This window comes from Melitaea cinxia, chromosome 2, assembly GCF_905220565.1.
Source record: "Melitaea cinxia chromosome 2, ilMelCinx1.1, whole genome shotgun sequence".
NCBI classification, from domain to species: Eukaryota; Metazoa; Arthropoda; class Insecta; order Lepidoptera; family Nymphalidae; genus Melitaea; species Melitaea cinxia.
In genome coordinates, this window is record NC_059395.1 from 15260056 (window position 1) to 15273470 (window position 13415).

Below are 13415 nucleotides of genomic sequence, written 5' to 3' on the forward strand. Positions count from 1 at the left end.
AAAATCGCATTATTACTTTACTTCGCCAAAATGAAGCTTTGAGAAAAAAACTGTATCGCATCCAGAAGAAACAAAGGGAAACAATAGACACACTACAAATTTTAGATATACTAAAACTACGGGCTAGGAACGAATTTCTAGAAAAAGCTTTAAAAGATACGTATAAAAGCTGTAAGCATAACAACGAAAGGAATGTACTTAAAAGGATTGCTGTGCAGAAATCTACGACTCAAATAAAGGCAAAGACTTATATGCTGAATATGTTAGGCGTTAAGGGAGGTATCAAAAAGAAGAAAGAAAAGGAGAAGAAGATAGTGAAAATAAAAAGAGAAGTCGAGAAGTTTTTTTTGAGAGATGATATTACAAGAGCTACAGCAGGGAAAAGAGAATGCGTAACCAAAAATAAATGCAAAAAACAAATTAGATATCTAAATAATACTTTAAAAAATATATATGAGATTTTTAAAAAGGAAGGTGGATCCGTTTCTTTTGCTACTTTCTGTAGATTTAAACCTTTTTATATACTTTCTCCATCAATAAAGAAAAGAGAAACGTGTTTGTGTAAATCACACAGCAATTTTGATTTCAAATGTGTAGCACTCAGACGGCGCAACATCATTTTATATCCCAATTCCTACGAACTGATAAAGGACAATGTATGCAACATAAAAAATTATAACTGCATGTATGGCAAATGTTTACAGTGCAAATGTAAAAAAATTAATTATAATATAGAAGACCCAGAGATGACAATAGAATGGAAAATGTGGGAGACAGTTCAGCATACTTACAAAAAGAAGACAGCTAAAGACAAAAATATATCTATGTTAACGAAAAAAACTACTAAAAGGAATAAAACTGGAACTGTTCAACTTTTAGTTGACGCTTTGGAAGCAGATATTTCTAAATTTAAAACACATGTTTTTAATTTTTTGCATCAAAATGATGAATATAAAAATTGCAAAGAACATTTAGATGAAAATGAAGCTGCCATACATTGCGACTTTTCGGAAAACTACGTGTGCAAGATGGGTACTGAAGTACAATCAATGCATTTTGGCGCCTCCAAAATACAAGTAACATTGCATACGGGTGTCATATATTGCAAAGAGACAAAGCAATCATTTTGTACAATTTCACCAAGCAATGTTCATCAACCAGAAGCTATATGGGCTCATTTAATACCAATACTCGAAGTAACCAAAACACTGATACCTAACCTTAAAAAATTATATATTTTATCTGATGGACCAAGTTCTCAATATAAGCAAAAAAAGAACTTTTACCTAATCAAACATTTTGCCGTTTTATACAATATTGATATATCATGGTCCTTTTTTGAAAGCGGTCACGGAAAAGGCGTGGCTGATGCCATAGGCGGTGTTGTCAAAAGAGCCTTAGACCGTGAAGTATCCTACGGTAAAGATATTCAAAATGCCTCCGACGTCTACTCGTCTTTAGAACAGGCTGTACCGTCAATAAAATGTATTTACATCAGTGAAAAAGAAATTGATGAAGTTCGCAAATTAATACCAACTTCTCTGAAAGCTGTTCCAGGTACTATGAGTATCCATGAGGTTATAGCCATGAAAAGTAATGATAAATTAATTTATCATCGTCCATTAACTTGTTTTTGTAACGGTTTTATCTGCAATTGTTTTGATATGAAAATGCACCAATTCGAAACAGTTTTTACTGAGAAGCCAACGGATCCTTCAACGCCTGCTAACACCGATATTTCATGTTGCGATGACTTGTTTTCTGTTACGGATTTATTATTAGATGAAAATGTAGCTTTAAATGAAGAAATTGAGTGCGTATCTCAAGTTATAGATATGGAACAACATACTGAAAATAGTTTAGCCACAAAAATAACTGTTGTTAATGAAGAGATTGTCAGCGTACTTACTAACGAAAATATTAACGATCAAGTTTTAGACATAGAGTATAATGCCGAACCTAATGCAACCACAGAAATAACTGTTTGTAATGAAGATATTGAATCGATTAAGGAAAATATTAACAGTCAAGTATTAGGTATAAAACAAGACACTGAACAAAATTTCATTACAAATATTGTAGATATATCAGACATTACACACAATGACAAAAAACAATTACATAATGTGCAGCTTAATTTAGGAGGGCCAAATCCTTCAACTTTACAAATAACTGACAAATCAATATTTTCGCAAACAAAATCTTTACGAACCGTAGTAAGACGTCTAGTTCCTTGTACACGATGCAAGATGGGTATGAGCATGTATGAACTAGTAAGATGTATGACGTGTAACAGATATTATTGTCGGCGTTGCATTGGTGGAGAGACAGATACGGACTTCATAATTTGTGCCTCATGTTTTAATTCATTTTGAACAGCTTTTAGTGGGTAGGTATTATAAATAAAATACAGATAGATTTTATAAAGAAACAGATATATTAAACATATTTATTGGTTTCAGGTACAGTCCCCCGTTTTTAGAAATGGGAGTATTAATAAACATTGACAAGTTTTTGTCTAAGTCTGACTTCCGCTTTCTTCTAAGAAACAAGTTGCCTTGGCCTTGGAGCGAAACACACTATATAAAATCGCCAAGCTGTGTTAATTGTAATTGGCAGACAAAACCATTTATCATCATGCAAATTCACTTTGTATCATCAATGAATACTGAAGCCATAAAGAGTTTATTGGATGATATATATGTTTGGTGCCCTAATTGTGATTTTTTCTTATATGATCATTACACTCCAGACGAGTGTGAGATTTGCAATGCGTAATTTTTATAATAATTTCATAGCTAATATAATAGCATAAGTAAATAATACTTAAGTTTATTTGATATCCCATTTGTGATTTAGACATACTTACCTATAAGGATTTTTGATTTATTTACTTTAGAATAAGTATAATTAATTTTCACGTAAAATGTGATTGATAGTACAGTATTCAACGACAGTTCTTTTAAAATACTATGCTCGGACAAAATTTGTGATTTCTAATATAGCTGATTAACATCATTCTCAATCTTAAGTTCGAATTATGTTAAATAAAAACATTGTTTTGAAGTGTATTGTATATACTCAGCCTTATAAGTTCTTGTTGTGTTACCAAAGTTCCTACTTTGTTATTGTCCTGATAGAGATGACTGATTTTGCTATTATTATTTAAAATTTAACAATTTTTTATAATAATTAAGAATGTTAGAGCATAGATTGTTGATTTATTTTGTAATTTTAATTAAAAAATGACTGAGATTCTGCCTGTGAACTTAATAATTTAAAATATTTTCCAAGCAGGTGTTCCAAAGGTAACGAAATGGACAAAATGTTGTCTATTTCTTCTAAAGTATTGATCTGATAATTAAAGTTTTTTGTTATCTGTCTGTGTTTTCATTTAAAATATTTAAAATGTATTAAAAAGGTTTGCAATCTTTTACGTGTTTTCATTTTTAACGAATTTTATTCGGTAACGTAATAAGAACATTTTTAGACCATCGTCTTAAAAACTTATATTTTTTTCCAAGAAATATTAAATAAATAAGGTAGCTTTATAAAAAATAATAAAATTTGAATATGTCTTTATTAATTGGAAACATTAATAAGTAGGGTACTGTCATTTTGTTTTTTAAAGTCAAAATAAAAATTTTTCAGCATTATTTTGAGAATTGCTCGTATGGTACGGCAACATTCTCATCAACAGGGCTGCCGCTGTCACTGTCAACAATTGAACGTGCCAGAAAGTCCACATGTTCATTTCCCCTTACTCCTATATGTGAAGGTGTCCACAATAATTTGATGTTGTAGTTTCTTCTGGATAGTTGATAAAGGAGATGTCTTATTTCTAAAATGATGAAGTTTGTATTAGCACTGAATTGATAATTATCTAAAGCCTTTAGAACGCTCATACTGTCAGTAATGATCAGCCAATATTGATTAGTTTGTTTTTTAATGAATTCTAGGGCAGCAGTAATTGCTAGAGCTTCAGCTGTAAATATTGATATCTCCTTTTTCAATCTGACGCCTTGGCCAAACTTCAGATGAGGTACATAATAGGCCATGGAAACATTTATATCATTTTTTGATCCATCTGTGTAAACTTGTTTGAACTTATCAGAGTATTGTGCTATGAGGTTGTAAACTTCCTGGCGCTCTTTTAGCTTATGGTCAATAATAATATCGATTTGATTAATAAGACAGTCAAACTCCTTTTCGTAACACATCCAATTGCTAGAACTGTGTATTTTGTGTTGGTTATTTAGATTTAACATGAATGAATATTCGAAGAGAATAAATGGGTTATTAGAAGTTAATGGAGCATTTACAGGATATTCACTATGTAAGTAATTAAGCTTTTTAATTAGAGGATGATTACTAATGGAAAACAGTTTTAGCAAAAAACAGTATTTCAAATATTTAAATCTAAGGTGTAAAGGGGAAATGTTGCACTCGACCTGTAACGAATTAATTGGGGTTGTTTTCATGGCGCCAGTGATAAGTCTCAGGCTGTGATTTTGAATAATATTTAATTTGTTAACCAACTTGTCATTAGCAGAAAAACATAGAAATCCATATTCAAAATGACTGCGTACAAGAGATTTATATAGGGTAAGAAGGATTTTTGGATCAGAACCCCAATATGTTTTTGCAAGAGACTTTAAAATATTAAGAGCCTTAAGAGCTCTATCAACTATGTGGTCTACATATTTGTTCCATGATAAGTTATTCATGAATATAACACCTAAAAATTTAACTTCATTTGTGATAAGAAGAGATATATTATTATAGTTTATTTTAATTCTTTCAGACCCTACTTTATTAAAAACTATGACTTTAGACTTTTCAAAGCTAATGTCCAATGCAAGATAATTAAAATAAGAATTTAATTTAACTAAAGCTTCGTTTAACTTAAGATTTAGGGTAGTTATATTATTACTAGAACAATAGACTACCAAATCATCAGCAAACTGTAAATTGTATATATGAGAGCCTAGAATTAAGTTTAATCTATGTATATAAAGTGTGAAAATCAATGGACTCAAAATGCTACCTTGACATGTACCTTTATGAGAAAGCCTTGGACCAATAAGTCTATTATTATACTTAACAAATACCTTCCTACTGTGCAAAAAATTAAAAATCCATTGTATAACTTTTACAGGTAAACCAATCGCAGCTAATTCCGTGGATAGAATATGATGGTTAACATTATTAAAGGCTCCAACTACATCGAAGAAAACTCCAGCGAGAGCTTGCTTTGATTGTATAGCATTATAAATATCAAGATGTAAGTGAGCAATGCTCTCCCTTGAAGACCTGCCTCTTCTAAAACCAAACTGATTAGAAGGTAAAATATGATTAGACTCTATGAAATGTTCCAATCTTTGTTTTAAAAGTTGTTCAAATATTTTTCCCATGCAAGAAGTCAATGCTATAGGTCTATATGAATCAAAGTTAAACTTGTCCTTGTTGGGTTTTAAGATAGGTACTAAACAATCAACCTTCCAATCCATAGGAATAAGATTATGCTCCCAAAGAAGATTCAGGATATTTAATAAAATTAGTTTAGATTGAGAAGACAGGTGTTTAAGCATTTTATATGAAATGTAGTCAAGGCCAGGTGTAGAGTCTTTTCTGGATGAAATAGCAGAATTTAATTCGACAATGGTAAAAGATTTTATAATAAAATTTTGATTAGGAAGAATATGGCAGAAAGAATTAAGATTAAAGGCTGGCTCTACAGTATCTGGAGTATATTTTTTGAGAAAATCAAAGATCCAAGAATAGTCAGAGTTGTTATGGGAAGGTGGAGAATAGCTTTTGTTAAATTTTCGCATATACGTCCAAATGACTGATATAGGAGTCGATCTGTTAAATTGTTCACAAAGTTTTATCCAACTGTTTCTTCTCTCATTTCTGATAATATATTTTTTGGTGGCTTGTAGTCTTTTAAAATTAATGTAATTAGCCTCAGTGGGATCAGATTTAAAAGTCAAATAAGCGTTTTTGCTATTTAATACGGCTTTGGTGCAATTGAAATTCCACCAAGGAAGAAGTTTTTTTTTTTTATTTAAGTTAGAAGGAGAGCATGAAGATAAAGCTGTATTAACCAAAGAGTGCTTAGAAATAGAAGATGATTTCCACAGTGCTGAGTGTAAAATATCTGTAAATTTTGTGTAGTTATGAAGGGGGTCTTGTGTATCAAGAGAAAATTCAGTGAGCAATAGTTGGACATTTAAATTATAAATGTTCCAATCAACGTTGTTCAGGTTAGGGAAGCAGGGTAGTGAGCTACTATTGGGAATAGGAGTGGCATTGTAATGATTGTTATTAAGTAAAATTTTTGTGATTACAGGAAAGTGGTAGCTGCCTAAGGGATCGTCATGTACTGACCAGTCACACTCTAGAGCCAATGAAGGTGATACTATGGTTAAGTCAAGAGCATTCTGTCTCCATATGTGCGAACCAACAGTGGTCATACTTCCGTCATTAAGTATAACCAAATTATTGTTATTGATAGACTCTAAAATGTCTTTGCCTCGACAATTAGAAGTAGAACAGCCCCAGGCTGAGTTTAGGCCATTAAAATCTCCTGCTAGGAAGATTGGTTCTGGTAAACTTTTAATTAACCTGTCTAGTTTAGATTTAGAAAAAGCAGGATTGCAATTAGTTGGACTGTAAAAGCTTATGATAGTAAGTTCTTTGTTGCTAGAGTATTTTATACGAACAACAACATTTTGAATGGAGTCATCATAAAAAGTATCAATTTTAGAATAAGAAATAGAGCTATGTATTAATATGGCTACGCCATTGTGGGTGTTTCCTGAATCAAGACGAATTACATTGTAATGACGTATCTTAAATTTTTGACAAGGCTTTAACCAAGTCTCACAAATTAACGCAATGTGAATATTTTTGTCCAAAAGGAAATAATTAAAAATATGTTGATTGTGTAGAATACTCTGAGCATTCCATTGCACAATATTTAAAGTATCCATAAAGTACAAATTATTTATTAGTAACCTTTTTTAATGTATCTTGCAGGACATTTTTAATATTTTGGGAAGAGATAGGTATTTCATTATTTTTGTTTAGTGTTATAAGTTTTACTAAAGCTTCTGTAATAGATTTGAGTATTATTTCGGAATTTAAAAGAGATAAGAACTGATCAGTTTTGTTTAATGATGGAAAGTGAGAGCTGTTTAAAACATCAACAAAGCTTTTTTTCTGAAATTTATCTCTGTTAAGCTGGATTTTTTCTTTTTTAACAGGGCATGCAGGGGATATGGCAATGTGATTGCCAGAGCAGTGACAGCAACTGGCTGCAGTATAAGGAGTCTGACAATCTTTAAAATTGTGACCTTCGCCACAAATGCTGCATCTTTGTGAATTTTTACAGAATTTTGCAATATGACCATATCTTAAACACTTTAGACACTGCTTTACTGGCGGGATGTACTGCCGTACTTCGAACCGCCAGCTGTTGAGGTCCACACTATCTGGTAAATTGGGACAGGAAAAGGTTATAGAAATTGTTTTTGTGGGGATTAATTTTATTTCTCCATTTTCTCTTACACGTCGCATAAATCTACGTATAGATATAATATTTTTCGTGCTAGTTAGAGCTGAATATATTTCTTTATTGGATAATTCTATAGGCACATGAGAAATTACCCCAGTGACCTCTGTAGCGGCAGCCGGAAGGGAAGCTTTAAGTTTGTACCCATCAAGATATTTTTTGTTGCCTAAGACCGCGTTAGCAAAAGCAGGTCTATCAAAGATAACTCCAACTTTACTTTTATTAATGCGTTTTAGTTGTTTCACGCCTTTATTATATTTTTTTATGCTATTAGCGAGTGTCATCATGTCTCTTGTTCCGATTGGCTTGTCAGCCTCTGTACTCTCCAGGAATACAATATAGTCAAAATTACCCCCGTTCTCAGGGTAGTGCCGCACGTAATCGGCTACCCGAAACGGGGCATACCTTTCGGCGTCTGTTAGCTCAACAGATTTTATGGACTCGGAGTCGGAGCTCAACGAGTCGTCCTCAGCGTTATCTTCCTCCTTCTTTTTCCTTTTCTTACTTCTCCCCATCTCTTGATTAATTTATAAGTATTTATTTATAAAAAACTCCAGTGAATGAATTATAAAATAAATAAAATATTTTTGAAAAAAAAAAGACCGCCTTTTCACTTCAAAGTTCCCGCGCTTTTTTTCCAATATTCTATAATCTATTTTATTTTTCCTTTTTTTTTTTAGATATTTGGCATCACGCCGTTTGCGCATATGCCACTGACAAAAGCAGGGAAACGTTTATCACGATTTAAAAGGACATTACTCAAGGAATTGGAAAAGGATCAGTCTAGTAGTATTAATATGATAGGATAAGTAGAATATAGATTTATAATTTCAAATTATTATTTAACAGGAAAATAGATAAAGCTGTATATATATATATCAGGATTTTTTTTATTTAAAAAATTTACATCCACGGACTAAAAATGACCTACCCCACCCCAGCCTGCAAAATAATGATGTTTGTAATTAAAAAAAAAAAATATTAATCGATAGATTTTCAATAGCTGTTGTCCTTTTAAATTGCTCACCTTAAACTATTTAATTAAAAATCAATAAAGTTGTTAAAAAAAATCATTTATGAATATTTTCAAACTCCTGATATCTTTTGATGTATACAATATTTTAAATTGCTCAAAGTGTTTAAAAACTGCTCAAGTTGCATTTATAATTGCTCAAGTATAGTTTGAAACAGATCCAGTTTCCTTAATTTTTAAATAAATATAAATAGTTTGAACAAATTTAACGTTTATATCATAAGACAGGTGAGCGCTGTGCATGAGCATAGACACTGATGCGAAGCAAAAAAATTGCGGATATTCTTAGTAAAAAAGAGGCTAATCGATAAATTTTCAATAGCTCAATTCAACTACGTTGTCATTTTAAATTGCTCACCTTTAATTACGTAATTATAAATCAAAAAACTCGTTGACAAATATTCATTTATCCTATATCTTTTGATGTATACAATATTTTTAATTGCTTAAACTGTTAAAGAACTGCTCAAGCTGCCTTTATAATTGCTCAAGTACAGTTTGGAACAGCTCCACTTTCCTTCATTTTTAAATTAATATAAATAGTTCGAACAAATAAAATAATGACATTCGTAATTAAAAAAAAAAAATACTTATCGATAGATTTTCAATGGCTCAATTCAACTACGTTGTCCTTTTAAATTGCTCACCTTAAACTATTTAATTAAAAATCAATAAAGTCGTTGAAAATAATTCATTTATCAATATTTTCAAACTCCTATATCTTTTGATGTATACAATATTTTAAATTGTTCAAAGTGTTAAAAAACTGCTAAAGTTGCTTTTATAATTGCTCAAGTATAGTTTGGAACAGATCCACTTTCCTTAATTTTTAAATAAATATAAATAGTTTAACTTATTTATAGTTTTAATTATACTTGAGCAATTATAAATGCAAGTTGAGTATTTCTTTAACACAAAAGTACAAAAAAATTAGGCCAATGACAGGTTTTCTTTATAATATTTATAAGTATTATTTATAAGTATTATTAGTATATTAGTACATTGTTGCATTTGGACCGATGGGATGGCGCGCTTACAATAGTCACAGCTATGGATCAAAATGGATTTTTTTATTATTCAACGAGTATTATATATAAAGTACAGCGTGTTTGTCGATGTTTCAATATGTATAATATATAATAATGTTTTTTATCATTTAATAAAAAGTTATCTTAATATCATTATATTTATTATAATCATTAGTTAATTAAATAGGTATTAGGCAGACATATTATGTGTGTCATCACACAGTGTGTTGTGTGGATTAGGAGTTGACGCCCTAGGCCTACGATGTCAATATCTTGGGATCAGTACATGTCCAGTAGGGAGCGTTAGCTTGCAGTAATTTTTATTATCTCGATAGCTAAAGATTCAAAAATATTTTGCGAAAGTCGCGCACATTTATTTACTTTTAGTTTTTACTTTTAAGATTAGTTTATTTCTAAAATTAGCTTTAGAGAATGCAAATAAATCTATATCGTTGAATGATCTATTAAAGATACGTGGTAATCTAGTCAGTGCAGAATTGGCAGAGTATTTTCTGCTACTACAAGGAACAGACAACAGAGGCGTATGACGTGTACGACGTTTAGGTGCACAATATGGCAGTGTACTTACTAGCTCCGGGCAATCCACGTGTCCATTAGCTATATCATACAAAAAACACATATCTAAGACATTGCGGCGTTCCTCAAGAGATAATATGTTATTTCGGTGGCAATCTTCAATGTAAGATTTGGAGAACTGTTGACTGCGATAAAGCGATTTAAAAACTTTTTTTGGACCTCTTCAAGTCGGTCCTTATAAATATTATACATTGGTGACCAGATAGGACTTACATATTCGAGAACACTGCGAACGTACGCGAAGTATTGACATTGGAAAATGTCATTTTGTTATTAAAATATACACCAAGGTCCCGAACGATGTTGACCCTTGCTATCGTATTACCATCACATTCATAAGAAAACTTAATGGGATGTCTCCTACGTGTGAATGTTATACATTGACATTTTTTAACGTTGACATTTCTTTTGTTTCGAGCATAGAACGCATAAAGGGAGTTAAGGTCTGACTGCAACAAGTTAAAGTCTTCAAGGTTTTTTATTTTTAAGTATACTTTTTTATCGTCCGCATATATTACGTGATTAACATGCTTGAAACAGGTTTTGATGTCATATAAGTACGAATTGTAGAGAAGTGGCTCCAAGTGGGAGCCCTGTGGGACGCCTGTTGGTACGCTCACGTAGTTAGATCTATAGCCACCTACGACTACTGCTTGGGACCTATTTGTTAAATGAGATTTTATCCATCAGATCATCAACAGATCTCCGTATATTCCCAATTGTTGAAGTTTACTTAAGAGTATTAAGTGGTCGACTCGGTCGAAAGCCTTCTCGAAGTCTGTGTATATAACATCAACTTTACCACTATGCTCCATATTAGATAATATATGTCGGAAAAGTATGCGAGGTTAGTGATTGTAGAGCGATTTTTAAGGAATCCGTGTTGTTCATTTGGTAAACTCTTGATAATAACAGCGTACACATAAATTGCGTCGTAGACGCATTTTTCCAGTATTTTACCAGGGGTGTTAAGAATAGATATACCTCTATAATTTTCGATTTTAGTTTTAGAATTATTTTTATGAGTAGGTACTATATGTGCTTTTTTCCATATAGTAGGAAATACTCCTTCTTTAAGAGACATATTAAAAATTAAAGTGATTGGACTCGACAAGTACTTAGCACAGTTACGCCAAAATAGTGGTGGTATCCCGTCACTACCGGCCCCTTTATTAATGTCTAGTCGTGTAAGTAATTTTTCAACAGTGCTTTTCGACACCCACAGGTGAGACCGAATCCAGGGTAGAGATACCCTTCGAAGAAGCCACAAAATCAACGAGTGGATCACCGAAGACACTATGGAAAAGTATGTTGAATGCATCACATATAGATTGACCGTCTTCATATTTCTTGTCATTAAGAGTCATTGCCTTGGGGTAGTTCGAGGTATTGTGGTTAGATTTAATGTATGACCAAAATGATTTGGGGTTTTGCCTGATAGAGATTTGAATTTTTTGAATATAATTATTGTAAAATGTCTCCTTTTTACATCAGTTCAACCATCATCATCAGCCAGTGAAAGTCCCGTCAAAATCGGTCCAGCCGTTTCAGAGATTAGCCGGAACAAACAGACCAACAGACAGACAGATAAAAATTGTAAAAAATTGTATAAAAGTTATTTTGGTATAATTATGTATCGTGTATACATCCATATCCATAATAATAAAAAGCGGTTATTTTAATATTACAAACAGAGTCTAATTTTATTTATTTGTATAGATTTGTAGAGTATTTTTGAATATTATTTCGGATTTGAATTCTGTTACAACGGGTTGATGGAATTTGAATTTAGGTATGTAGAGGGCTGAAAATTATTTCGTTAAATATCCACAGCATTTCACGGTTCTTGTTATTTTGTTTTGTACACAAACTGTGAAATATCAACTGTCAAGTTGCGCGCTGCGCACCGTCCACGGCACCGTGCTACGTTACGACGACGTAAAATGTTACGGCACGACGCCGTCGCCGTAAAACGCGGCGGCGCTGTGCCGTGTTACGGCGACGGCACCGTGCCGTGGACATAAGGCCGGGCTCTTATGGTATTCGCATGTATAATAAAATCCCACAAACAATTTTGGAATTGTCTCAACATAAATGTAAAGTTTTTGCAAAAGCAAAAGCAAAGTGCAGGATTACATTGTTGATAAGGATGTGTGGACTTAGAGACGCTGTATTTCATGCAAGATATTACTAATTTTATACTAAAACACAGTTTATATATTATTTTTAAAAGAGTAACTGCGGAGTTTCTTGCCGATTCTTCTCTGCAGAATCTACATTCCGAATCGGTGGTAGCTTTACTTTTACAAAAATAATAATCATTTTTAAAGTTTTAATTTGTAAAATGTCATGGGCCTATTTGAATAAAATTGTTTTTGATTTTAATTTTGAGTATATGTTACAAAAATAGTTTTCTTATCAAAAAGCAAGTAAAATTTTTCCTACACTTCATAAATCATTTGCTGAAGTCTTGTCCAGTAGGGTAAGGTGGGGTACAGTGTTACAAAAAAAATAAACTAGAAGATAGTGTCAAAAATATTGTAATAATCAGCATATTTTTGGCAAGGAAATAACCTTTAACAATCTCTATTTAATTAAAATAACTCAAACATTAACATTATTAGCAACTACTTAATTTAAATTGCACATTATTTAAATCAGTCGATTGTAACACTTAGCCCCGTATCTGGGGTATTCTGTTACAGCGTCAGGGGCTCAATGTTACAACATTTAAAAAAGTAATAGAAAAACTAACAATAAAAGAAAAAGTTGTAACAAATATTAAATTTCTTTAAAATATCCTTTGGGAACTTATAGAAATCTGTCTGACATGCTTTGCATTTGCTGCTTTTCGAAGACTCACGCCACTTTCAACCATTATAATCGCTTCTGCGATATCTTTTTCACTATGAAGACCGTAATCCGCCTTCCTCTTACGATTTCGCACCATTTTCTTTTAATACCTTGAAATAGTATAAAAATGTTAATTGTTGCAGTGTCACGCAGTGCCCCGTAACTGTGCCCAAGAGAGGTAAACCAAATAAAAAAATTCGTAGCGTATTTTAGGTTATGTTTACAACAAACTACTTACAAGTAATTTTTAGCTAAACATACATTAAATAAAAGAAAATTACTATCACTTACCTAAATACAATACCCCCGGAAAGAAATTAAAAACTTT